Below are 27027 nucleotides of genomic sequence, written 5' to 3' on the forward strand. Positions count from 1 at the left end.
AAACCAGTTTGACATTTTGGAAAATACACGTATTGATGAGGACATTGATACTGCTTTCGTGTCTATCCTAAGTATAATGCTACACCCGGCAAGCTGCTCGTCTGAGTTAAGAATGGTGAGTAGAAACTGGAAGTGCTCGCATGGCTCTGTTCAAACTACGGTATCAAAACCGACCTGCTTTATGTCAAAACATTAGCCGCTGCATCTTATTAATCTTAATAAAATGGTGTGCTGATCCGTTTCTGGGCTAAGCTAAGGTCACCAGCTTCTGGTAGAGGTATTGATCGTGTCATCTAACTCAAGAATGTTCTCATATGGGTTGTCCCTGTGTGAAGTTTGAACTTCCATCCAGAAGAGTCTAATGTTGAACATGCACTATCCATATCCCCACTATGCATAAAAAGCAGCTGAATATTTCACTATCACTTTGTGACAGCAGCATTTAAGGTTTAGTCTCTGCAGAAGTATGACATACATACAGTATAGGATGGTCTTGCTTTAAGTATGTTACAATATTCCATAACTTTCATTAGGCCTGCGTCACTGCTTGTCTACAACTTCAAAATGCAGTTAGTATAATATTCATCTGATACTAATGCCTAGCACAAGACCACAGTAGCTATTTGGGTCACAACCAGGACCGAAACAGTACCAAGGTCCAGAGACTAGAAGGTATAGGGTGAGATGGAGTGGTGAGTTCAAGTACCAGGCTGCTTTATGTGGCTGTCCTTATTTAGAGAATTCAATTCAGTCTGAATTTAGGATGCTGTGCATCTTCCTTTGAACTGGGCTTACACTGAACACATTTTGCAAACACTTCGGACCTATTTATTGTCGTCCAAAATTATGAATGAGAGGCTCCTTTCACAAAATTGAAAGACATGGCCTCAGATTCACAAAGGCCCGCCGGTTCAGAACATTTCCATGTGCTGAGAGAAGATTAAGCTGCAGATAGCGTCGCTGCTACAGCTGCCAAACACCCATCCGTGTGTTTGTGACAACACTAATACATCAACCTCCATCCATTATTTATCACAGGGGTAAAAGCCTGTATTTTTCACGTGATATTGATGAATGGAGACATCTGACAAGAATCCCAGCTGGATACCTGATGTAGTGACACAATTATATGATACCAGGCTCTACAGTTGATCTGCGATTAGTCAAACACACAATGCCTCAATAGGTTTTTTGGCTTCTCTATTTCTGTCGCAACACATCAAGCAATGCAGATGCATCCATTTTTCCTTTTTCATGCACTGCCATGCACCAAGTGTCCAGAAGACATTTAACAGTTTAGTAGGTAATTAACATACAATGAAGACATTTATTTTGCTGGATAATTACAGTGCAACGTAAGCATTTACCACCAACAAAAGACTTAATTAGAATGTTATAATTGTGACAGGAGAAAAATGGTTTGTCTTAACTAGGCAAAAATATTTTTCACTTTCACGTGTTTGTTTTATGTTGCATCACTAACGACATGTGGTTTGGTTTTGGCATCTCAAGGATCTCTCTCAAGATGGATTCTGCAAAATTCAGTTCAACGACAGTTTGGGTGCTATCATAAATACTCTTTCTTTTCTTTACTCTTTATGTAGTAAAATCCATTATGAAGCTGCAAGTGTATTGAGGACCACTTCTACCTAATTTCTATAGCATTATTAGATTGTCATCTATACTTTGATTTTTTTTTTTTTTTTAGTTAGATGCACAGTAGGCAAACTACACAGTGTCACTTTCTTCCCCCCTCTCTCTCATTAACCTCTCCAGACTGTAATCTGATAATCCCCATAAATGAATTTGGCCTTAAATGTTTTTTGTTCAAATTGTAAATTGGCTTTATCTAAGTCTGCTCTGTTATTAAGAGAAACCTTATCTGTAGTTAAAAAAAAACATAGCACTGCAAAGCAGATTGTTAATTTCGCCTCAATAGTTCTTTAGCAACAGCATTTTAATGCAATGTTTTGTCCTCAGTTTGTCCTTGTGTACAATATAATACGTATTACTTATTACTGTTCATTAAAAGTAACGAGTTACAATATTCCTTTCCAAAGTTGCAACTTAATACTTTTTAGTACCTTTGCAGTACTTTTGTAAAACATGCCAATAGACATTTAGTCCAGCGTAAAATAAAATGATGCAGCTCCAGTTAACAAAATAATTCCTAAATATTAGCTGCACGTCTCTACACCCTTTCTCCTGCTTTCTATAACTGGTCAACACCATAACATCAACTCCAGTGCCCAGACAACCCAAACATTCATGTGTCAAACTCACAGAGCCTGGAGATAAACCAGCTCCATTTATCAGAAAAGTAGCTGCACTGGAGCAACTCGCAATACACATATACATGTGGTTAATGATCCTCCGGGAAACCGAGAGTTTCCTATGTTTCCCCGTTATACTGTGCACACATCCTCTACATGCACACTCTGAGCAGTCTGCAGCCACACAAGCCCAAAATGTGACATACTGTGTGAAGGGGCGGTAGAAGTTTCTACACCAGTACAGTACAGTACAAAAGTACTTCACTATGAAAACAATATATTTTATACAATATTGATTATATTAATTACCGCAAAACACGTACAGTAAATATTAAATAATAAGGGTCAGAGGTCACTGTTGGTACAGGTGGAGCTAATTTTAACTACTTTCTGTGCTGACAGGTGGTTAAACCCATAATGATACATCAGCATTTATTAGTTCATCTTATTTTAATAAAAAACACATCGTATTTTTATTCGAAAACCACCAGGCGGTGGTAATATTGTAGCAAGGTGGTGTATAGCTAAATCAACATCAGCATGGACATCCAACTTTAAACTAACCCTCCCCATCCCATTCCCACCATGCTGTCAAGTCCTGACACCATCCCGCTCCACCTGCCCACGCAACCAGGTCCAAAGCGTACGTGTTCCCACCCAAAAAGAGTAGGATAAAACCGTGACAGAGCAAATCAGAGACAGACCAGACACATCACATAAGAAAAAACTCAACTGTTGTTAGTGGTGAGACAAGTGTCATGATACCGTCCAATCTGTCCTCTTAAGAATTTTAAAACAAAAATTAAACTGATTGCATTCCATGTAGATTGCCTGGCCCTTCCTTATTTTCAGTTTGTGTCCTAAAGCCTTGCTTTGGGATGCACATCAATTACAACCACCAGTGTGAGTGATTCTACTGATTGAGAATGAGGTAGTAAAGTAGTAAAAGCCAACTCATTTGAATTGGGTTATAAACATATTTCCCTGTATAGATCTTTTTTTTACAGTCATTCCTGTTTTTCACTCATGTCAACAGACTCAGTCCTCAAATATTTGTAAGTCACTCCACAGGTTGCCACTTGAGCAGAGCCCTCACTGAAACGCCACAGTATATGGGCACTTTGGCTGCAGTTTATGGGGAGCTGGTGATTCCATTCCAGCTTCCTCGTAGACCTAATATGGAAGTGTCCTTGCATAATACACTGAAACCCCTGTAGCAGCGCTAACCTTTATGTGCAGCGGTCTAACAAGTTCCCCTTGGGACTTTTCCCAAAATACACCGAGCTTAAGGGTTACCATGAAATATTAAAATTAAGAAATGTCACAGTTTAAAAAGAATAGTGACCTCTGGTTTTTATTAACATGCCTGCAGAATAAAACCAATAAAGTATCACAGCAAGTCATCCAGCTTTTCCCTCTGGAAGTGCACCCAGCTGTGGGCTGCTAACCTGTCAGTAGTCGAAGTCCCGAATTCTGATGAATTTGCTTGCATAATATACTGTATCTGCTTTCATATAACCCCGAACGATCCTTGCATACTGTAGACTTTCTGGGCAATTTTCAGCACTTTGCTGTGGCTGACCTTAATGTCTGAAAAACTTCATAGATTTACTTAGTGGGTCCAAGGAAAGTCAAACTTCATTTAACCACTTACAGCTCCCTTTTTAGTATTTAACTGGGATGAAGTAGTCCTTTAGTATTATGGGTTGAGCTGGAGTAGCAAAGCTAGTGTGGCAGTTTATGAACCTTGTGAGTTGCTGGGAAAAGTGAAAGTCCTCCCCAAAACCCCCACATCCACCAAAAGCCTGGACTTGTGTTTGTGGAGAGATTTGCTGAATCATCTAGCTGTCTTGCCGTTGGAACCCCGGATGAATACAAATGGTTTGCTGCGCTGTTGTGTTCAGTTTTTGATGGACGTAGACACAGAGGCCTCCTAAAAATAAGCTGCATATCTGCTGATTGGATCAATAGGCTGAGTAATGCCGCACTTTGCTAAAACTGCTTTACACTGTGTTGATTCGTGGTGCGATGGTTCTTGGAAGTTTTGTAATTTATCACCTAGACAGGGTTAAACCAAATCAAAGATTTAAATGTTAATGAAATAAGCCCTTTGTCAGACGGTGGACTTTTGAAAGCCTTATACTCCTTTGAGTGTCAGTGACGACAGCAGGTTTATATCATATCAGTTATAAAAAACAACTATTTTATATGGCATATCAACTAAACATCCCTTCTATATTTCTTTGGGTCATGAAACATCAAGCCAACATTCCAGCCTTGACCAATGTAGGGCCTGTGTCAGACCAACTGGAGTTTGCGGTGTGTTTAGGTGCCTCTTGACGGCCCAGGTAAAAACCAGCATGAGCCGACGCAGCAGTTGGTCTTCGTTGCTGCTAGTTCTTTGATGTCAGCGTGGGCTGTCACAGCCCTTTGCCTACATTGTGTCAGTTTTGGATTATTCCCCTTAAATTTGACAAAAATGTATATTCACTAAAGAACATTTTCAAAAGATTAGTTTTTGACATGATACCTAAAAACGACTGGCATTCCCATCGGGAAATGAAGCCATGTGTAACCTTTTTCCAGGTCTGTAGAGATATTCACTAGTTATTAGTTGCAGAAAACAAAACTGAACAACTTTATTCAAAGCCTAAAATATAACTACGTTAAAAGAACGTTGCAAGAGCAGAGATTTATAGTCACACATTTAAGGTCTCGTGTCGAAACAGGCGAGTCAGCAGGAGCAGAGAAATCTGCTGTGTTTGGGTGGGTGGTTACATTCAGTCAGATGGAGTGATATCAACTCATTCTGACATCATTAGAAAACATCTAAAGAAGGAGACTGATATTTCTAGACTAAAACTTGTCACCACCTGGCGAACAATTAGATCCCCTGCTTTCTTAAATGTGTTTGGTCACAGCTGGCATTTGGAGATATGGCAGGGGCAATCTTAGCAGCACTGTGAATTAAGAATTTTATGCAAAATTATATGTAAATGGAAGGATTATATAACGCAAAATGTCTATCTGAGTGATATACCCCGTGGGCTGGTGTGATGTAGCGGACAGCTATATTATCAAACCTTAACAACATGCATAAAGTGAAAACTAGTGAGTGAGAGAAAGCAAGCAAGCTCGGCCTCAGTTTGACAGCTGGCCACCGGCACAGCGCACACGAGGTTCTTCAGCTCTCCAACGCTGCAGTTCTTAGTCAGCTTCAGGTGTGGTAGTCAGCTTACACACACACACACACACACACACACACACACAGAGCATCCTTTTGGCTCTCAAGTCCATGGGGACTGCTTCTCTCTGCTGTGCAGCGATGAGAGGATTTTAAGCCTCTGAAAGGTTTACTCACTAAACTCCGTTTCCCTTCAACGTGTTTGAAACTGATGGTTTCAATCCAGCGAACTTTGCTTCTCTAAGTGTTTGATATGTTTGCATATTTAGAATCTGCATATCATCTATAAATGTTCCAGGAACATGTGTTGGATTGATTCTGACAGTTTTATTGCACTCATTGATCTTCACAGCATCTCTGCGTTGTGAAAGCTCAGTGATCACTGAAGTACTGATGATCCAAACCAGTGATTCTCGACCAGGTGGTACTTCTGCAGTTTGCCAGAAGGTACGAATAAAGAGCGTGTGAACAATTAGTGTACTAACCCATACAAAGCACAGGTCTGCAGAAACATAATCTTTAAAAAGTGTAATTACGTTCTGGCCGTGGATGTTACTGCAAGATCAGATATTTTGATGGGAAAAAAAGTTATCTGGAAACATTAACTGGCCAAAATATCCACATTATGCTAATACAAGTTTAGTTTTTATTTCAGTTTTATTTAATTTTTATTTTGCCTTTTTTAACCAAGTAACCAACTACTAAAGTAGTTTGATTTCATAAATAGTCTCCCCTTTCATCTACTGTAAGTCGTCATTGATGCAGCCATGTGGTTTCAGAAGTCGCAAAGTTGGTTAAATGTATCCTGGCCACAACTACATCATGAAGATGAAGGCACACTAATCAATGTGGCATCTTACAGGTTTTTGCCAAAAATGCCCACGATCCATTGTTTTTAAAAATAAATGTGAAAATTTCCAGGGTGGGTGATTCTTTTCTATACCCAGAGTCGTTGTTTTAAGAGCAAAATAAACACAGAAATGTTACAAACTGGCTTAAAACAGATTTTGTTACAAGTAATAATAAAATACCATCTACGATTCACTGAATGCCTCTTTTAATAAACGCCAAGCGCTGAAATTGCAAATTCATGAAAACTTGTTATCAACCAAGCAGAGAGCAACTGTTGAGAGTAATGGATAAATGCAAGAAATGTCCATCTTCTGCCACTCTGAGAGATTTTTGTATGAAGGCTTTCATATAATTAATAGCGGTAAATAACATGCTGCAGCTGTGGGTGGAAGTCAGACAGAGGTCAGAAACAACTGATTCACACAGTCCGTAAGCAAACTTTGGTCCAGATCAGAGCCCAAGTTCAGTTCAATCAGGGCCCAAAGCAAAATGTCAGCGGAATCTGTCTCAGATCACTTGAACGTGTCACACCAGTGTCATTTCATCTCAAACACACATTTAGCTGGTCGTAGCAGGGATTAACAAGATCATCTTCAGAGTTAAAAACTTGAATTAACGAAAGATGTTCGGCACCAACTATCACAACGAAAGTTTAATTATGAAAACTGTGTAGAAGCGTGAGTAAATTAAGAAATACATTTTTATTTTACTAAGTCTCTGAACTGACAGATGACTTTGAAGAGATAAAATGCCACAATGGCATCAATTTAAATAAGATTTCACCAGGCACAGTAACTGTAAATCCACAGATTCTGCATTTTTCCAGCGAGCACCTCCCTGACCTGTGGTTCACTGGAAATGACTTGAAAATGACCCACCTGCAGACTCCGCTGCCCACATTATGCAGTTCTCTTCAGACAGGCCCGGCACCACACGCTTGAGTTGCAGAGAGCGACATTTCACTCAGTAATGCAGCACTGAGTTTTACGTTTGCACTGTTACTGTTTATCTGTGTTTGCTTTTCACCCTCTGCTGTTCTACACCCTGCGGTGCATTGGGATTTTACCATTACCATTTGCCCATATTGTCTGGCAGCAGCTGGCTCTGCAGTACATGCACATACAAATGCAACAACAGAAACTCTGGTATTTTGGAAAAAGAATTTTAGAATAAATACGAATTCATGTTCTAAGCATGAGATATTCAGTTTTATTCCATTCAGCAGGTTGGTCAGGGACAGCATATTGAGAATATTGCGTGCAAGTTTTCAAAAGGTCTTAAATTATCCTCAGTGTTAAATCAGTGCGTAACTAATCATTATTTTCATAATTGTTTCTCTTTTTATAAAATGTCGGTAAAATAGTGACTTTGAGTTACTGACCGATTCATTTCTGTAATCAACTATTGCTTGTGGATGACCAGTTACGACAAAACAACAACATGTAAAACCATTGGACAGGACCACTTCATTTCCTCTTGAGGTTCTTAAAAAAAAAAAAAAAAAGACACGATGAGCCCGCCATCAGGCAGAGAAGCGTCATTTGACCTCTGATATGCAGCACTGATGTCCTGTAAAAAGATACTGGTCAAAACAATGGCTAAACCACTGGCTTACAACATATCTACCTGTTGCATTTCTTGATGTGTCACACTTTGCTGTACTAATGTTTCCTTGTTATCAGATGTCAGCATCAACGTTGGAAGCTACAGTTTATACGAACTGACAGAAATAATCGCCTAAATTGCAAACAAGTTGTAATTCACTAAAACTATTTTCTTAATTCATGGTCAATGAATTATTAAATTATGACTAATTATTTTTTATTTTGATCATTTTGTCCAATAATACTTTTCAGCTGGCAACTAAAATGCCTTTATGACTTTCAGCCTCGCTGATTGAGACATACATCAAAACACAGACAGACGGTCATGCCCCTTACATGTGCCACACCAAACCACATCAGCTCATTTGACAGTTTCCCCTGGGGGGGGCATTATGGAGACCTGACAGATTGGCATATATGCTACTGGGAAATAAACTGCTTCATACAGCTGTTTAAACTCCCCCAGGACTCAAGTAGTCAGGATCAAACCCAACATCTTTCACCTCCATAAAACATGGCAAGTCACATTCTCACTGCAGTTGTTCGGTTTTTTCAGTTCTGCTGAGTGCTCAGTGACACCCTGCTTCACGCTGAGTTATATGCATTCACACCTGGCACATGCCCAGTACAACTATCAGCCACTTCACAGCTCGTCAAGCAGAGGTTTGGGGTGAAGTGTTATGTTCAGGCTCGTCTCAGCAGCAGCTGCATGTGGGACGTTTGCCACACATTCAGACTTACAGTATATTCTGACTAAAAAAATATAGTGGCACCGCATTGAAAAATTCGTAATTAGCTGTGAAGATTTTGGCTGGTCTCTCTGATATGAGCCAACGTTATAAGATATTCATTTTGTATTCTCATTTGTTCTGCAGTCAAGTAACATTTTGCATGTCCACTTTTGTGCACATGGCACTTGTTTGCTATGTCACCTGAATGTTTCTGTAATTTTATAGCTAAATAAGATCCAGTTGCGAACAAAAGTTTACATACACTCATCATGGACACAACTGTGCATGAAAATATTAATATGAAAATGTAAAACTGAAATATCAGGCAACAAAGGATTTTCATGAGATGTTGTTTTTGCTAAGACAGAAACCTGGCGGTGGAGCTGTTGGCGCTGCCACCTAACAGCCAGAAGGTCGCCGGTTTGAGCTAGGGTTCGCATGTTCTCCCTGCGCTTGCTTGGTTTCCTCCCACAGTCCAAAGACATCCATGTTAGCTTCACAGGTAACTATAAATTGCCCTTAGTGTCAGGGTGTCTTTTTATATGTGTGTTAGCTGCAGAACCCCTGGATAAATTTAATAATGGCATCAGCTTAAAAAAAAAAGATTATTTATTAAATAAGATGAAAATCCAGATTGGAAATTCATGCTTAGAGCATTTCCATAAACAAAGTAACATAATAAAATCGGAGGACTGCAGAGATTCTATTTGATAACTGAGAATTCTGGATGATTCAAAGGATCATCACTTCTATTAGGATTCTTGCTTTGGGTACCATGGATATTTTTTTTACCAAATGTTGCCAGGCCACGCAATAGTTGTAATAAAGATATTCAAAGTGGTAGATCAAATGAACAGCACACTGACATTGCCATCCCTAGGGCCTTGCTGCTAGTACAGCTAAAAATAAAGGAAGTCTGCCGGAAGGTTTGATAAATTGAAATTAGTTTGGATTTAAATTGTTACATGTTGTCCTGCATGAACACACTAAAGACTTGCCAAAAAAAAAAAAAGGTAAAGTTAAATCTTTCTTTTACGGGTGTGTATCAGTACATGTATAAAATCCACTCCCTTTCTTACACAAGCTCAAAGCACAGCTATAACCTTTAACTTTGTGCGACCTTCCTGCAACACTGTCAGCCACCCAGGCACGAATCATGAATGGCTTTGTAATAGCAGCAGTGTTGCCACAGTGCTGGTACAGTGGAGAATATATAGAGATGCGCAATGAAATCAACGTGCAACAACCTTGACAGAGCTGCTGACGACTTGGCAATACTGTACGCCCCCCATGACTACAGAGCAGAAATGGCAAAAGGAGAAACGGTAAAGGACGATGCGGCCCCCGTGAAAACAGCAGCTGAAGTATTGGTTTCTGTAGAAACACTGTGAATGGAGGCTTTGGCACCAGCTCAGTTACACATGATAAACAATATTAGTTGAGAACCTTTTCACAGCCAAGCAACTCAAAGCTTTGGGGATAAGCTTAAAGTGGAGTGTGACTTGGCCTCTAATTTGAAGACATCTAGTCCTGAATAATCGTTTTTTTTTTTTTCCCATTTGTAACTTTAAGGGTATGTTAATGGAAAATCTACTGTGCCGTCCTTATCATCAAAATCCTCGAGGGCCTAAGTGATGGCAAAAATATAAAACACTGTACAGAATCTCCAACATTTCCTCAGCTAGATCCAAATTTAGTTACTGTATTTATTTGGCTGATAATGAATACTGTTATGCTAATCTATCACCAAAGGAAACTTTGCTTTAATTGCAGTGCAGTAAAGTGATGTACAGTAGATTAAATAATTGCATGGCTCCAACTGAACCCACTGAAGGATTCTGATAAAAGTGTTGTAAATTTAGAAAGCTGTTGTTTAAAGGACAGACAATGATGGGCTGTTACCACAATTTAAAGTACAATCACTCAGAAACATACACAGCACATCAGCAGATGTATTGTGGACAAAGGGAAATGGCTCAAGCAGAAGGTTCTTACGGGAAATATTACAATGATTCAGATGAATTTTGGCTGTTGAATCCAAATGGCCAAAACATAGCAAGTTTTTTTTTATTTTTTTTTATACTACAAGATCATGTTTGATCATTTTTATCTCTCCAGCGAGTTTTACTAAGTGTCAGGGTTGGACACTAACCAGTCGCATCACAAATCACGCCCTACTGCGAACTTAATCTGGAAACAATAATTTAAAAATTAAAAATCAAATGGGACAAAAGGGAAATTAAGACAAAAGCTGCATCACTTTAGCTCAGCTAGCATTTGGTATTTTCCTCAATGGCAAGCAAACTTCTGAATTATTGTGTAACAAAACCGAAGTCTGCTGCTTGCACAGATGGAGCTGAACACCTGGACATAGTAAAGAAAGTTTACCACTTTCAGAAAACATTTTCCTCCTGATGATTATTCATGTATGACAACATTGTGTGCAACTCTGGTGGCACATCTCGCAGATCTCCTATTATTTCCACGTGTGGAAGAAAACATTTTCCGAAAAGAAAAGAGGCGTGAGAGGGAAAAGTATTGCTGCCTGCTTTTCATTTAGTTCAATGGGCCAACATTCCTTTTACACTGACCCACATCACACGCGAGACCTTGCTTTAGCTGTGCAATTTAAATGCACAGCCTGTTGATCAGCTACCTTATCAAACTCCTTCAGATTCAGATGTTTCTTCCACTTACTGCTGCCAGTCCCTTCACCCTAATCACCTTATGCTTTGGTCAGCTAAACTATGCATGTGATGTATTTCACCGCCATGTCTGAGATCAAAAAGGAGGAGGCTGTTATGTAACACCCTATAGACCGTTGCTGAACTTTGCATAATGAACAGTCCTTTCATTACGCAGCCGTGGATCAATACCTGGGCAGTCTTCTAGAGAAAGAAGTCAACCACTAAAACTAAAAGGAAGAAATGCACTTTATTGGCCTTTTAAGTGTGTGTGTATGCTCAGCTGTTTTTTTTAGATTTTTATACTGATTGTCTCTGCAAGCTATTTTAACGTGTATTTTAAAGTATATGAGGATCTAAAATCCTTTATTTTCTTCAAATCCAGTAGCTGGGGGAAGCAAATCCATGCATGATAAAAAAAAAAGGGTTAGTAGGTTTTGCAAGATTATAGTTAATTAAACTGGACGAAATATGAATTTAAGCTTGCTCTAGACCTATATATAGAAAACAACAATGCGTCAAAGGTGTTCTCAAGGAGAAAATAAAACGAGGGACTCTTTTTGGTTGCCTTAGAACAAATTAAAAAGAGAAAACTTTGAGGAATGATACAATCTGCAATCTTGCACAGTTCTTGCATAAATCCAATTGTATCTCAATGACAAATATCTCAAGAACTCCCCATCCCTTTGCACCTACTGGTGTGTGATATTAGACTGCATCCATTTCATTCTCTTCCCTGGTGATCTGTGTGTCTGTGTGTGTGTGTGTGGCTGTGTATGGCACCATAAAGTTTTTCAGTTTATACCCATCAGCCTTTTAATTGAATATCTGTACACAGCAGTGTAATGCAGCCTGAGCAAGACAGGAGGTGAAGAAAGGGAGGGAGGAACTAAAAAAAGAAGGGACAGAGGGAAGGAGTTAGTGTTCTTAGATAGAGAGGGAGAGAGGAGGAGGCTGGTGTTGTCAGGCCAACACCAGCTCTGTTTCTCACTGCCAACTCAAGGCTTTGTGCTTTTCTATGCTGATGTGCACAGTCTTCTTCACCCCGGAGTAAGATGTTACTCTGTTGGTGCTTACGTCTGCGAGCGTCTGAGCTTCCAGTATGTATCAGTTTTCACATGCATCACCTGTTCACGTGTTGATTTTTCGTTTATTTTTTTTTATTTTTTTGTACAGAGTTGTCAGTGAAATGCTAAAATAACAGATGCAACTCAGTAGATCTGAGCCATATCTTGTTCAATGCAGTATATCCAGTACAGTGTTCATACTAGTGGTTCTTTTCCAATTCGTGTGTAGGTGGATGTGACAAAGAAAGCAATATGTTCATGTTGTCGTACAGATTTAACATATGTCAGTGAAGTTGTGTATGTGTGTAAACCAAATCCAAGAATGTCTTGTTTGGGCTTCACACCTTGTGATGCATGTTTTTGTGAGTTCTCGTAGAGAGAATACTTGTTGTTGTCCTTACACTTTGAATTTGGCTGTGTCAAGTAATCATTTCAGATGCACAGGTGCTCATTCTTCCATGAACAACAGACTTTTATGAGTCTTTGACATGATGCGTTCAAGCAACAATGGGTTTTTTTAGTCGTTCTTTGAATTCGTACAGCAGTTCGGCTTGGCTATCATGCAAGTGCATCCAGGGTAACGCGTCCAACTGTCAGAGAGTCGTCAATGTAGCACTTAATGTTCGAGCTGCCCAGCTGTATGTCTAAAGTCATAGCTCTCATGCCATAATCATGCCCTCGCACTGAAGATTGCACCCACAAGCATGTACCGAGGACAGACTTGGCCTTGTTGAAGTTAATAGTCCCCTCCTCACATTCTTCCACATCTCCTTGCACAGCAGAAGTTGGCATGGTATTGATGATTCACAAATGACTTTACAACCGGAGAGCAGAAAACTGGAGCTGCAGAGATGTGTGGGTGTTTAGTGCACCATTGGCAGGTGGCAGTATTTTAAAGGTTAAAAATGTGGGCTTGTATCTGGAAATGTATTGAATCGAATCTGCAGAATGTCACTGGAAAAATATGAAATTCAGGGCAAAATAACGCAAAACAGTGACTTTTGTTGGTTTGATCCTGAGGATTTCCTCTAAACCTAAAGTTCTTCTTATTGTGGTCAAGAAGATTAATCCTACAGAAATCAAGATCCCCAACATACGTTGATTGAAACACAGCTTATTAGAAAAGTGGCCAGTATGTAAATGTGATGCTGTACATACTCTAAAGCTCGGTCATTTACTGTGGCTGAGGACCACATTGGACTTGGATCGGTTACCATGCTGACCGTTTTGTGTGCTCTGCTTCCCTCTCATGCTGCTTGGTGTTTCCGCTCTTTGCTTTTGGCCAGATCCTATGGATTCATTTACTTCCTTTTAATATAACATAAATATAAACCTCGAACTAAACGATGATGTTATAAATAGGTTAGATTAAAGGCTTGTAGGCTTTGTAGAACCAGCCTTCTCTAAATGTACAGCCATTCACAGCTTTTCTCAATATTTTGGATATTATGGATTTTACATCTGGGCCTGGAAGCAGAATGACTTCCCAGTCGCTGTTTCCACTCTCCACCCACACTTCTTCTTCTCTTCTGGGCACTTGTTGTTCATGTTGCTGCCGAACTATGTGGAAGGTCATTCCAGCAGCTAAACCAAGGTACTACTAGCAGATTCTTTGGGGTTTGGCGCAGCATAGTTGCTACCACCTCCATGATACCAATGATAGCCTTCAGGTACGCCTCTGCCCTTAACAGGCCTCCCTGTAGACTGTCTTCCTATAGACTCCCAGGCCAGGTGTTACTAGAAACCTTCTCCGGCTTGGGTCACTTGTCTCCGGCACAGCTGTGAAGAAGCCCCTGGTTGATGAAGACGATCTCCTCTTACTGTCAGAACCCCAGTGTTGCTCCTCTGCATTATGGGTCTTGCGTCTTCTTCTATTGATGTTATTCAAGGTATTTAGAGCCACACAGCTGACATATCCAATGCATTCTTGCTCTTCAGTTGTAAAATTAGCTTCTTATAATACTCCTCCTCACTTGATTATCTTTTCCCTGTAGGTTGGTTTTGTTGTGGTTTCGGTTTCTGGTTTCTGTTGTGAGGCCTAAAAGGCTTTCTCAGGTTACCATCGATGTCTGTCTTTCTGGCCTCTTTGACGGAGCTGATAATAACAGTGACAGCAATACCAACCAAAGATCCACGGTAGCTTTGTGTAGCATCAAGCAGGGCCATCTTGAATAAATGTGAAACTAGACGGCAACAAGAAGTCCATGGTGGCACAGTTTGGGCAGCCATGATGGAGTGAGCAGGGAAAACTGTTAGGATGCCATTTGTCAATTTGCATTAAGCCATTTCATATTTCTGTTTTTCATTATTATTTCAAAGTCTTAATAAATACCAGTCCAGTTGCTGCCTGTAGCGTTCCTACTGGTCAGATGACGATTTCAAAAGGAATGTGTACATGCCAGCATCCCACACTTGCTTATCTCCATCCTGCCTTGGCTTCGGGCCCAGCCAGGTGGCAATGTGCACGTTTAGTCCTGTCCTTCTTGTTCAACCATCCATCATCCCGTCACAGAATACAAGACTTTCCATGTGGTGCTTCTTTCAGTGTGGCACCCAGCCCCCTCCCACCTTACCATTTTCTCCTCCAGCTCTTCAGGGGTCTAGCTGTCACAGTGTGTTTCCTGTTACAACTCTTGCGCTTCCTTCCTCTGCTGTCAGCCCAAAGCTCCCATTATCTGTCTGTCTGAAACATGGAGGCTGACACAAGCTGGTGTCTGCTCTGCAGTGGTTCCAGTGGAATCGGAGCTGATGGCACTTGGTCAACTTTAGAGTGACAGGGAGGATGTAGGGGAGGTTTGGGAGACATGACAGTGTGAAATCATATTAATCAGGAGTCATATGACCTGTTCCCTGGGAGAGGGACTCTGGCTTATTAGTAGTTGCCTAATGGGCTTTGATAGAATTTACTCTAATGTCTAAATCAAATTACAGCACAAACAATTTTTGAGCTATAGCTGTGCTGGTAGTCACACTTTGGTACAGTTTGGACATAACCATAACTCTTTTCCCCTTATGCCAGTCTTCATGTTAAGCTATACTGTAACGAATTCCCTGTAGAATTTACAGTAATTACCTGGCAATAAAGTCTTTGCACAATTTGCACTTAATTCCTGTAAAAAGGAGTCATGGCAGTGTGACACTAAACGGTTCAATAATAATAATAACCACACATTATAAAATAACACACAAACAAAGTTAGTTTGTACACACGGGTCCATGGAGGACAGTTTTGCTCATGCTAACACGCTAATTAGCATTATGAACGTCCAAAACTGCACAGAATTAGTACAATATTACAAACGCACGTATGGGAATTGCAATAGGACCAAGAGACGACTGCTCCTCTGCTTCTGTCATCAAATGCTCCTGTTCTTCGTTCAAATTCAACCGACTAAATCAACAGTATTCTGCTGTATTGTGCATCATCTACAGTCAACAGACAACTTGCCTGTAATTGTACAATATGTCATAGGGGACCCGACAGAACAAGAAGCTTCGGTAGAAATTACAGCAATTTGTTACAGTGTAAGCATCTTCTGGCTGCTTATAATTGTCAGATATGAGAGTGATATCATTCTTCTCATCTAACTCTTTACAACACAGCTGATAAGCATATTTTCTAAAATGTACACAGGTATGAGCCTTTCACTCTTTATGAAAAATACATCATTGCCCATAAAGTTGGAGCAATATATTTTTTTACCTCTTCTCATGAAATTATTGTGACAGTGTGACTTGTTCTTGATAGATAAGGTGCATAGCTTCTCAAAACTTTATTGAGCAATGCCTCCCAAACATGTCACAGTGAAAAATTAAACCACAATTAACCTTTGCAAAAAAGAGGAATGAGTCTGAAAACACAATTATTCCAACTTCATGGGCAACAGTGTAGATATTTTAAAACATAGTTGCTCCGGGGTTTATGCTCATGATTTATGCCCACCTGAACCTTGGAACTGCCAGTTGCCTGCATGCAAAACATTCAGGGACATTTTTTTGCAGAACCGAAGGCCAAATTTTGCAAAGACTTCTTAAATACAGATTGCAGGTTGCATCAGTGTCACATTTCACCACTGCACCCAGTTTATTCATGCCAAATATGGTTTTGTTACGATCACGGATATAACAGGATATTAATAATGTTGCAAAAAAAAAAGGGGGGGGGGCCAATGGATGCGAAACATTACTCTTTACCCTGCTGCCCTGTGTCTTGTTTAAGAACAGTAGAGTAGATGTTTGGAAATTCTTTCCACTTAAGGAATAAAATGCAGCATTGTGGGTAAGAGTTACCCACAATGCTGCGATTACCACTGTATAGCACAGGTTGACTTGCTCACGTATGGATTAGATGGGTATGAATTTGTGCGTGTACTGGAGTTGAAGAAGCTTCCAATTTGAATGCTGGTTTTAAGCAGATTGCACATGTAGCAACTGAAAAGTGTGAGAGAAGGCTGCAGAGACTCATGTAGCAACACAGCATAAGAAGAAGCAGCAACGGATGAGAGGAGAGGAAAAGATTACTACCATAGTACATCAGACTAAGCTTCACATCCTTAATGGTAACCATGGAAATAATTATAGAGCAGACCGACAGACTGTGTTACAGAGGGAGTGAGAGCTACAGAGGAAGAGGGAAAGGGAGGGAGAGGAAAAGACAACAGGAGAGGACGAGAGAAGGAAAACTGTGGGGGGTAAAGTAGCTAAAATGTTTGTCGGAATCTTTAAACCCTGTGGTCTCTTATGATTGGGAAATATTTCAAGATGGCACGAACGGCGACGTGCCGTAATTTAAATGCACATTAAGTCACTTTTGCTAACTTAAATGCTTACTCTCATATGAAACTACACAAAGCTACATTGTGTGCGGCCGAAGAAAAGCATGAGTGATATCCACCACCTACAGAACATGGATGCAATGGTTTTTTTAAATGCTCAATTATCTCTTAGGGTGCGAACGGACTGTCGTGTGGCACTGTGTTAGTACAGCAACAATACAATGTCATAGTACAATGGTTTAAAAAGTTGCTTCAAACCCACAGTTGTCATGGAAACAGATCTAAAAGGCCCTTTACCCCTCTGTAAATGCAGGTTATCGTCGCTGAGAGTACTTTTTAATTTTGATTAGTCATGATTTGCTTATGGGAGTGTTGGTTGTCATCATTATGCTGTGGTTAATAAAACCAGATGCATTTAAATTTAAAACCAGAACGCACAGTAAGTGAATCACACTGAAGTCAAGAGTCTCCGTGTGTGTTTGCTCTAACTCTGCCTTCAGACACTCTGAAATCTTGTTGCCATGAAAGCCAATGTGTTGCTACGCATTGATTCTTGCTTTGGACTCGAGTGGCAGACAGGCACGCTGATGGTGCAAGCATTCTTGCTAAACTCATCGTGACGGTGAGCAGCATTTTTGCATGATCATCATTATCATCCCCAGATTTGAAATATGCTCCCCCAAATGAATCGACAAGGGAGCTTAGGTGAGTAACCTGGGCAACAAAGTTGCTTAATTCTACGCCTAAGTAGCTTCATGCTGATACATGTAGACGCTTCTTTTCTGCCTCTGGGAAACTCTCTGCACATCCCTGCATAGCACTGTGTGTGTGAGGAAGAGGCAGATGTAGTATGGAAACAAGTGATGAGGACTTCTTGCAGGGTTTAAAATCACTCTAGGTCCCAGTGGGCATGCAGTCAGCCCCACCCCTTCTAAACATCTCTCTCTCTCTCTCTCTCTCTCCCTATTACTGGAAATACAGAGAGAGGGAGAGAAAGGCAGGGCATCAGTGCTCTGCTGCTCCCTCCCTAAACTGTGCTGCTGTCCACCTGTGCGGGATAATCTCCATCCAGGCAGCAGACAGAAGACACTACAACATCCATTGCTTGCCAAGCGGATTACTTGAGGATGAACCGTCGTTTGGTGGGAAGACAGACGAGGGACTAAGTTGCCATTATCGCCTGTTTTTTTTTTTTTCCTTATTTTTTTTTTAACTTGTTCTGCCTGTCAGCTACTGGCACACGTTCAGTTTTTTAGGCACTGCAGGTCTTATTCTACTTTAGTCTGTGGCGTTTGCTTGTTTCTTGGCCGCTCCACCGGCTTATTTCATTTTTCTCGTTTCTGACAACGGTCTGTGCTTTTTGGTATTGGTCCACGTTTCTTTCGCCAGCATTGGAAACTGCGGCTTCCGTTTTGATGTCACCTGCTCGCTCGCTGGCTGCCCCGTTGGAGGCATCGGATCAGTAAAGAAGGCGCAGCAGAGAGCGGAGCGGAGCGCGTCCTCTTGTGCATTGGCGCACATACGTACGGGGAGGCTGATCTATTGCGCACCGTACCGCGCCTGCACGCACACAGGGGGCATGGACACACACGCTCACGTGCACACGCACACGCGTGGATGCACATTTAGACACGCACCTAATCTTTGATTGCAACTAATCGCCGTCAGCTTTCTCCAGAGTCCAAAGCCTTTCACCCATCCATTCCTCGCAAGTTAATTATCATACATGCACAAGGCGGACGCGCACTAAGGAAACCATCGCAGAAACATTCCCATCTAAAAGATGAGAGAAATTGGCCTCAGCGGATCTTCTGTCGGTCACCGGAAAAGCGAGTGCGGGGTCGCGGCGGAGGGCACCGGGGAGAGAGGACAGGGAGAGGCGGGGAGGGGGAGCTCTCAGCCGGGCTACCCGCCACGGAACAGCCGCTGCTGCCGGTGCCCAAGAAGCAGGCAACTGCTGCCGGGTGGAGGCGGGGGGGAGATGAACAGTGCCTCGGTGTGAAATTCTAACGCTCAGCTGGCTTCGGAAGTGTTTGTTTTCTGTCGCTTTACCTCTCACTAATTAGTCTGAAGATGCAGGATAACAAACTGTGGCCTACTTAATAACTGTCGTCCTGTACTTTTATCAGTTTGGCACTTTTGGGTCACCTTAAAGGTAAATTCAGCACTTTGGAAAAGTGAGGGCCTGCAGTTGTGAATACACCTGTGCAGCGTCGTCCTCAAACCTGCAGGCCACACACTTTAACTGTAGTAATTATTTTATTTCTTAATAGCTTCAATTGTTTATAGTTGACAGGGCAGATTTACCCAAGAGAAAAAGCCTAATCTTTATATAGAGACTTCGTGTGTCTGTGGTGCTCAGTAGTGAGTTTATGGTCGCCATATTGCACTTGATGGTATTTTTTACTCTTAAATATTACTAAGCTATGATATTTATTTAAATATTACATATATAGTTTATAGTTCCTGTGATATTTGTATAGTATTGAACTTTATTATAAGACCACTATAGTTCTTTGTATAGCCTTACTAAGAGTATATCCAGATGTTTCCAGGTGCCTGGTGTAGTGGAGGCAAGTGACTCGTCATTTATTCATATATCTATTTGTCTATGAAATATGTAAAAGTCTTGGATTGATTCGAGACCATCATTTATCCATTTCCTACACAGAAGTGTTTCGCTGTATTTGGGGCTTTTGGAGCCGAAATGATTTCACTTGCTTTGCTTTAGTTGGAGTCCTCTTAATTCCTGCTTTTTTTCTAGGCTGATTTAAGTACTGACTATTTGAGCAATACTTCCCTTTCTGGAACTCGAACACGGCCTTACAAACCCACCAGAGGATGCTCACCTGCCTGCCAGACAGTCGGACCGACACACATGTGTTATGACACTGGCTGGCAGGGGCTGTTTGCAGATACACCGACACGCTCAGTTATTTATAGACGCTAATATCACTGTGTGCTTTTGGAGTATCGATTCAGTGTGAATGCTCGACGGAATGTAACACAAACTACGAAGCTGCTGCAGTTTGAAACTGATCCCGAGACTCAGTGGAATACAAGCGGAAGTCAGTGAATGCATCTCTAGGCTTAGCTGGCATCAGGTCACTGTGGGGCCATATAGACTGGAGACGGAGGACAAGTCTGGACCCAAAGCACAACAAGCCCACTTGATCTAGGTAGGACATTATTTCACCTTTCACCCCCTAATATGTATGTATCTTGTGGTGAATTTCCATTGCAGAAATGCATTATGTCCTCAAGAAATGCCGTTTATTAATTCCAAGATTGAAACTAGGTGCTGATAATGTTCAACACTGAGTGTGCCGTTCATGCTAGCACCAGTGTTTTCCCAGTGGGTGTTTCAATTTTACAAATGCCCTAATCTAATTTTGGGATTCCGTTCTTACTTTTAGGTGAGGCGTAAAAAGCACTCTCTGAGTATGCTATAAATGCGCTCATAATTTTCACATCATTCACACCCGTTTCTTGTGCAGTGACATCACTTTTCTCTCTCTTTCCGTGTCTATGTGGGTGTGACATCAAGCTCAGGAGCACAAACATGTGTTATTCCCTCCCGTTCAGTCAGTAATATGCAGGAATAAAGGTGTGATAAATTCCACACCTGTGGCCCTGTGAGCATCATTGAGTAGGTCACTGGGGGCAAGCCCACTTTTGGGCCTTTGGGGCTAAGTGTCTGCTGGGTCCTGATGGTCTTGTGTTGCACTCCAGGGAAAAGCACATGTATAGCAATTATACAAACCTGTAACTCAGATTAGACTGTGGTCTCAAATTATCCCTAGTGTGAAACACAAGATCAATCCAAAATTAGACCTTTTTTATTATTTAGCATTAAGGCTGCAGTGGGTTTTTTTTGGGGGGGGGATTAGCAGAAAGGCGCTCCCTCGCTCTCCCCTCCTTCCATTCCCCAGGTAGTTCATTGACAGCTCCAAATTAAGGTCTTGCTCTCAAAAGCTTAGCTCAAATGGCCAATGCAGAGCACAATTGGCACTTTGAATAAAACTAATATACTGTGATGATGCTGCTCATTTTCCTCCAAATTACTCGTGTCTGATTCAAACAAAATGTAAACTTCTCCCTACGACACTGTGGGATGAAGAGCAGTGAAATATGTTGAGCTGCAGCGTCCCACAAATCCGCTTAAGAAACAGAAGAAACTCGAAGAAAAACATGTTTCTACTACAGGCTGGTGGATTCGCAAAGTACAACAAAACATTAAGCTCAGATCAGCTTTGACAAAACAAAGGATTGTCCAGACTTTTGGTTATCGGCCAACTTGGCTCATACTTTTCATGTTGAGAGGAGGAACTTGTGATCTGGAGTCAAAATGTTTCATGATTGGACTGTTGGCGGCTGCTTCTCCCTCACTCATGCTTTCAGTTCTCAGAGTAGGACATTTCGCAAGAATCATCATCTAACGGCACATTTGAGTGTTTGGTTTTTGTACATTTAGCTGTTGTGTGTTGTGTTTTAGCTGTAATCTCTGAAATCTAAATCCCTCTTCCACATTTAGTCCCCCCTCCGTCGTCTGTGTTAACCGTGGTCCCTCGGATCGTTCATGAGTGGCCCAGTGGTTTAGACCTAAGGCAGCTAAAAACAGAAATATTAATTTATCATTGATATTATTGTGGTTCGAAGTAAGTAACACAACATACTTTTGACGCTGGCTCAGTTTTAATGTTGGATTTTTAGTTATTATTATTATTATTATTGCACATGTCAGTAGGATGTTGAATGATGTTTTCTTAGTTCTGGAAAGCAACATGGAAACGGTTTCCTGTCTGATAAACACCCACACCTTTTAAACTCCAAACCTACAGTTTGTAACACTGTGTCTTTGTTAAAGTTTCAAGTCTCAAGCAGAAACTGAGACTTTTGTTGTTGTTGTTTTTTTTTTCAAACTTCAGAAAGCTCCCCCAGAGACTCAGAACAGACATGGAACTCGGTGGAGTGCACCTGTCATTTTGAAAGCAAAAATGACAAATAATTGCTTGTTTCCAGCTTCTCAAATGGATTTGGAGGAGTTGCAGTTGTTCTCAGTTTCATTCGGCATGATTTGCAATTGCATACATGTTCTTTGGTTGCCAATTTTTGGTCAGACAAAACTATTAATGTGGAGCTATAAGCTCTGGGAGATTGTGAGGGGCAATCAATAGGTTGCAAAGAACAACACAGTACTTTTACACCAAGACTTATCATTTTTTTTTGTTTGTTCTAACCCAAATTTATCTTAATGTGGAGAGGTGCTGTTGGAGGCTCCTATGACCCAGACTCATTGAACGGCACTGGCAGCAGTGTAGGTGATACTGGCTTCTAAAAGTTTTCTGAACACGGTTTGCGCTTCTAACCAATCAGAAAAAGTTTTGGAGCATTTTATTGCAGATTCTTAATAACTACCTGAATCCAATTTAGATTCTGCTTATTGATTTCAAATCCTTTTGAAATCCTTATTGAAAATTTCAGGTAGTTTATAAGAAATACAGCTTAGTTTAAATCTGATGAGGGCCGAACAGCCACACCAGATGAACAACAAAACGATATAATTAACCGTAGACCCCCTGACATTTGTCTACTGCAGTAGACAGGCTAGATCCGGCCTTGCTTTATGGCCGAATAATTTCATAGTTTATGAAAACGTAGCGTAGCTGTTTGCATGCTGTCAGTGATTTGTTCTGAAAACAGAACGACTTGACCCAGAGGCCACGGTTTAAAGAGAAATGTGGCTGCTGCTGAATGAACAAATGGAAAAAGTGCACATTATCTGCCGTTAAAATCAGCTGTGTGCAGCCACAGCAGAGCTTTATGAACTCAGCAAGTCACCAAAACCTCTCCTGAGGAATCCTTCTAAAATGTTACATTGCTGAAATCTGCTCTGTGCATGTGGCAGGGAATGAAACCCCAAACCTCCAGCAGCCGTACAGTACCTTGTTCCGCATGCTGGGCTCTGGGCTCCGAGACATTTATACATTGAATTATGCAACGAGAATCCCACATGTGGCCCTTGCATTATACTTTAAACACGGGAGAGAGACTGCCTTGCATTTGCAGTCACAGTTCATGGATCAAAAGCAAACACGGAGCCAACCAGCGTTCTATCATAACAAAGGCAAACATACAAAAAAAGCCACGAGCGTTTTAGCGCTATTAAGACACCCACTCCCTCTCCAGCTTCCATCTCTGCCTCTTGTGCTTCCTCCCTCTCTCCATCCAACTCCCCCATCTCTGTTACAGCCCCCTGTTTTTTAACTGCTCCCCCAAAATGCATTTCCTCCATTTCACTCTGTTCTGTGTTTCCTGTGAATCCATCTCTCTTTCTGTCATCCTGTCTTGAGTCAGTATAGTCTTGCTCCTACGCGAAAACATACCCACTATACACCCCCCCCCACACACACACACACACACACACACACATACACACACACACACAGTGTTCCCTTTTTTTTTTTTTTTTTTTTTTTTGACCAACCTCTTACTCATGTGTGTCTACATCCCTTCCTCCCACTCTTTTAACTCTGTCTCTCTCTCTCAGTTCTCTCAGAGGGTCTAAGCTGGAAGCGATTGCCACCCACACATTCCCTCTTCAGCTTTCAGCTTGACATCAGATTTACATTCACAACGAACGAGCACAGCATTTCACATGTTGCCTACCACATGGCTGTACACACAAACATGTGAGCACGCAAGCTGGTTGTCAGCACACTAAGCAGACATGCTGCGTTGTTCAATATTGTATAGGAGATATGATTTTTTATGAGATATGATATGTTTGGTTTTCTGTGTGGACATGCCGATCCACTATGAAAGTGATGCACTGATGGATAGAAGATTAATTGGGAATTCATTGATAATAGAGTATTTGTGTCTTTTAGACTGTTGCTTGAACAAAAAAGTAATTTGAAGCTACAGTATGCATTTTTATTAACTATAGTTTGGTAGAAATTTGCACCAGAACATCATAATTTTGAAGGGCTGCTGTCAATGACTCCTGTGAATTTTAAACGGCAGCAGTGCAGATGATGTCCAATTGCTTCTAACAGCCTGGGTGAGCCTCACCTAAATTCAGGTAAAAATTAGAAACTTCTAGCAATTTCTATTTGCTTAGTATGTTTAAAATCATTCTTAAAACAGTTCGGTGAAAAATGTTGCTACCCCTTTTATTGAAATAGGAAAAGAAATAAATCCAAGAAATGTAATCAAATAACATTTGTATTGCACATTCAGCCAATTGTATTTAAGGTTTCTGTCTTGAATCTACAAGATGCAACTTTTGGGGGGAGCAATCAGGCTGTAGTATCACACAATCAGTCTCCCCAGGATGTAATACTGACACTGTGACAAAGCCTGAGGCATTACATAGAAATGCAGATACGCAGATTTTGGCCCCTCTCTTGAAAAAAACAGTTTCAAGGGAATATGTCTGTGTCATTCTGTAAGTCTGTGCTCCTGGAGGCATTAAGATGTGTAGCATATCTACTGAAGAAATTTGGAAGAAACGATTACATAATGTATCTTTCAGCTAGCTTAAGATTCAGAATCACTCCACTCTGCTTTACGCAGCCATGGCCCTCTCTGCTTTGCTCTTCTACCACCTGCTACAGTCTATCATTCTCTGCACAGCCCATCAGGTCTCAGCCATTGTCAACTTAAAATATACAACTGAGTGCACAACTTTCCATGCCCTTACTTTGAAATTCAAAAAGAATCCTTTTTTTTTTCATCAACATAACATTTAGTCCAAATGTTCTTTCGTCATCAGAAAAACCTGAAAACTTTTTCCAGTCAACTGTACCTTTACCATGACTCCAGCCAGACTGAATCACAGCCTGCCGTAAAATGAGGGCGCCTGAGGTTGGCAAATTTTTTTTTTTCCCCAAGTCTGCTTTTCAAGGCTTTGCATCATCTCTAAACAATGGTTACATAATTTCATTTTAAAACACTTACAGTAGGCGAATCAAAACGGGTCTCCAGATGTCTTCACACTTTCTGTTCAATGCTGCTCATAACCAAACAGATTAGCATTTCATGTCAGTCATCAGCTGTGATCCTAAAACTAATGAAGCTATTTACCGTGATTTATCGTGTGTGTGTGTGTGTGTGTGTGTGTGTGTGTGTGTGTGTGGGGGGGGGGGGGGGGGGGGGGATCACTTTCTCTATTCTGAGCTTTGTGGTATAGTACTGTATGTTTGAAACTAAAATGTTAGGTACTTCAGGAAAAAATGTTGCCATGGCAACGAAATGGAGCCCGAGTTGGGATTTAAAAAAATGAGTGAGTGAGTGAGAAATGGATGTAAATGGACTTAGCTGGACTTTTATCATTCCAGATTGATGCTTTTGTTAACACTTTAATAAAAGGCATGTTTAATGGCTTTGATTAATTTAGACAGCTATTAAAGCTATTATAAAAATGAGAATGCGGGTTTAAAAAAAATAAAAAGGCTATTACCATGTCACTTCTGTTAATTTGTCACTGCGCAATACCCCCAGCTAACCTCAGCCATCTCACATCTCCCATAAAGGCTGTGGAATGGAAGATTGACTGGTTCTGAAAGAGTCTTTGCACATGCTACTGCCCACCTTTCTTCACCTTGTGCATGTTAAATGTTAAAGGAAAAGGGGCAGGTACGGTGGCTTGTGTTGAAAAAGTGAATTTGGTTCGGTATTAAACTTAGAGAAAATCATTTTCCAAACTGAAAAATCTGCTCTCAACAGCTACTCTTACAAAATAATAGTAAATGCAACAAGTGGATGGAATCCAGGTGCGTAATGAAACATAGGTAGAGGAATCTGAACCTAATTTTGCGTTCAGATCTTGTCCACAGACTGGCTGTGGACAGACTGGCTGTGGACAGACTGTTGTCCAAAGTCCTTCCAACAATGTCAAGCAAAGGGCAACTCTTTAAAAATAACAGGAGATAAAAGAGTGATGTGGCCAAGGACACCTTCAACAATGTTGTTGTGTTTGAAGAAATGACCAAAGATTTTAACAATGAGAGATCATTTAACAACAACGGTTGACCGTCATCTGGGTGCGATGCTAAAGATTGTGTGTGACAGTGGTGGGACTAAACAGGAGCTCAAATATCAGCTGAGCCTGACGCTGCCATGCAAGGTGCTCACCTGACCCACCTGCAGCAACTTGGAATTTAGTGTCTTGCTGAAGACACATTCACTTGTCCGTCGTGTTGTGCTTGTTGTTCTTTGGATATTTTACAGAACGATCTTAATCTCAGCGTGCACCTTCTGGCTTTTTTTTTTTCTACAGAATTATGAAAATAAAAGCAGGCCGTGTGTTTTTGTGCTGGGAAAGAAGTATTTGCTTTTTAATTCCGTTACATGTAACTAGTTACTCCTCAACACCATCTTATCACAAATCACTGCACCGCTCCCGAGTCTCTTTGGAGATGAACAAAGTAAATGCTTACGCAGTGCTACGGATTCTTGCTCAGCAGTTTCCAAATGAAATGTAATGTGAACACAAACTGCTGCAGGTGGCTCTTTTTAAACATATTGCTTAGTAAGACTTTGAGTTCTCCTTTGCTGGTTACAGATCATTTGTTAAATCAACAATAAACTAAAAATTTAGTTTTTCCCCTAAAATCCTCTGATTCATTGATCCATCTGTTTAATACAGAATAGCCGTTAATGAGACACCGCCCTGCTTGGTGATGTCTCATTTTCATCTTCAGAATTTGCGTCTTAATTGGAGTGCAGCATGCTGCTGGAGATGGTTAGCGATCTGCCATCTCTAAGCTATAGGTTCAAATGCACCTGTGTTTAGTTTGCATGTTTTCCCTGTGCTTGCATTGGTTTTTCCCCAGAATCCAAAGACATGCAGA

At 40.9% G+C, this 27027-nt stretch overlaps 1 protein-coding gene across 14 annotated transcripts in view; it reads left to right on the forward strand.

Annotated features, from left to right (window-relative positions):
* syngap1b (synaptic Ras GTPase activating protein 1b) overlaps positions 1-27027 on the forward strand; it is a 119984-nt gene that overhangs the window by 45513 nt on the left and 47444 nt on the right. The window contains exon 1 of one of the 14 annotated variants that reach the window (XM_067510314.1): positions 18187-20349. The exons of the other annotated variants lie outside the window; for them this stretch is intronic. The gene's annotated coding sequence lies outside the window, so the exon portion shown is untranslated. Of the gene's footprint in view, positions 1-18186; positions 20350-27027 lie in introns of those variants that run through there. 14 annotated transcript variants of the gene reach the window in all.

This window comes from Channa argus, chromosome 7 (assembly GCF_033026475.1).
Source record: "Channa argus isolate prfri chromosome 7, Channa argus male v1.0, whole genome shotgun sequence".
NCBI lineage: Eukaryota > Metazoa > Chordata > Actinopteri > Anabantiformes > Channidae > Channa > Channa argus.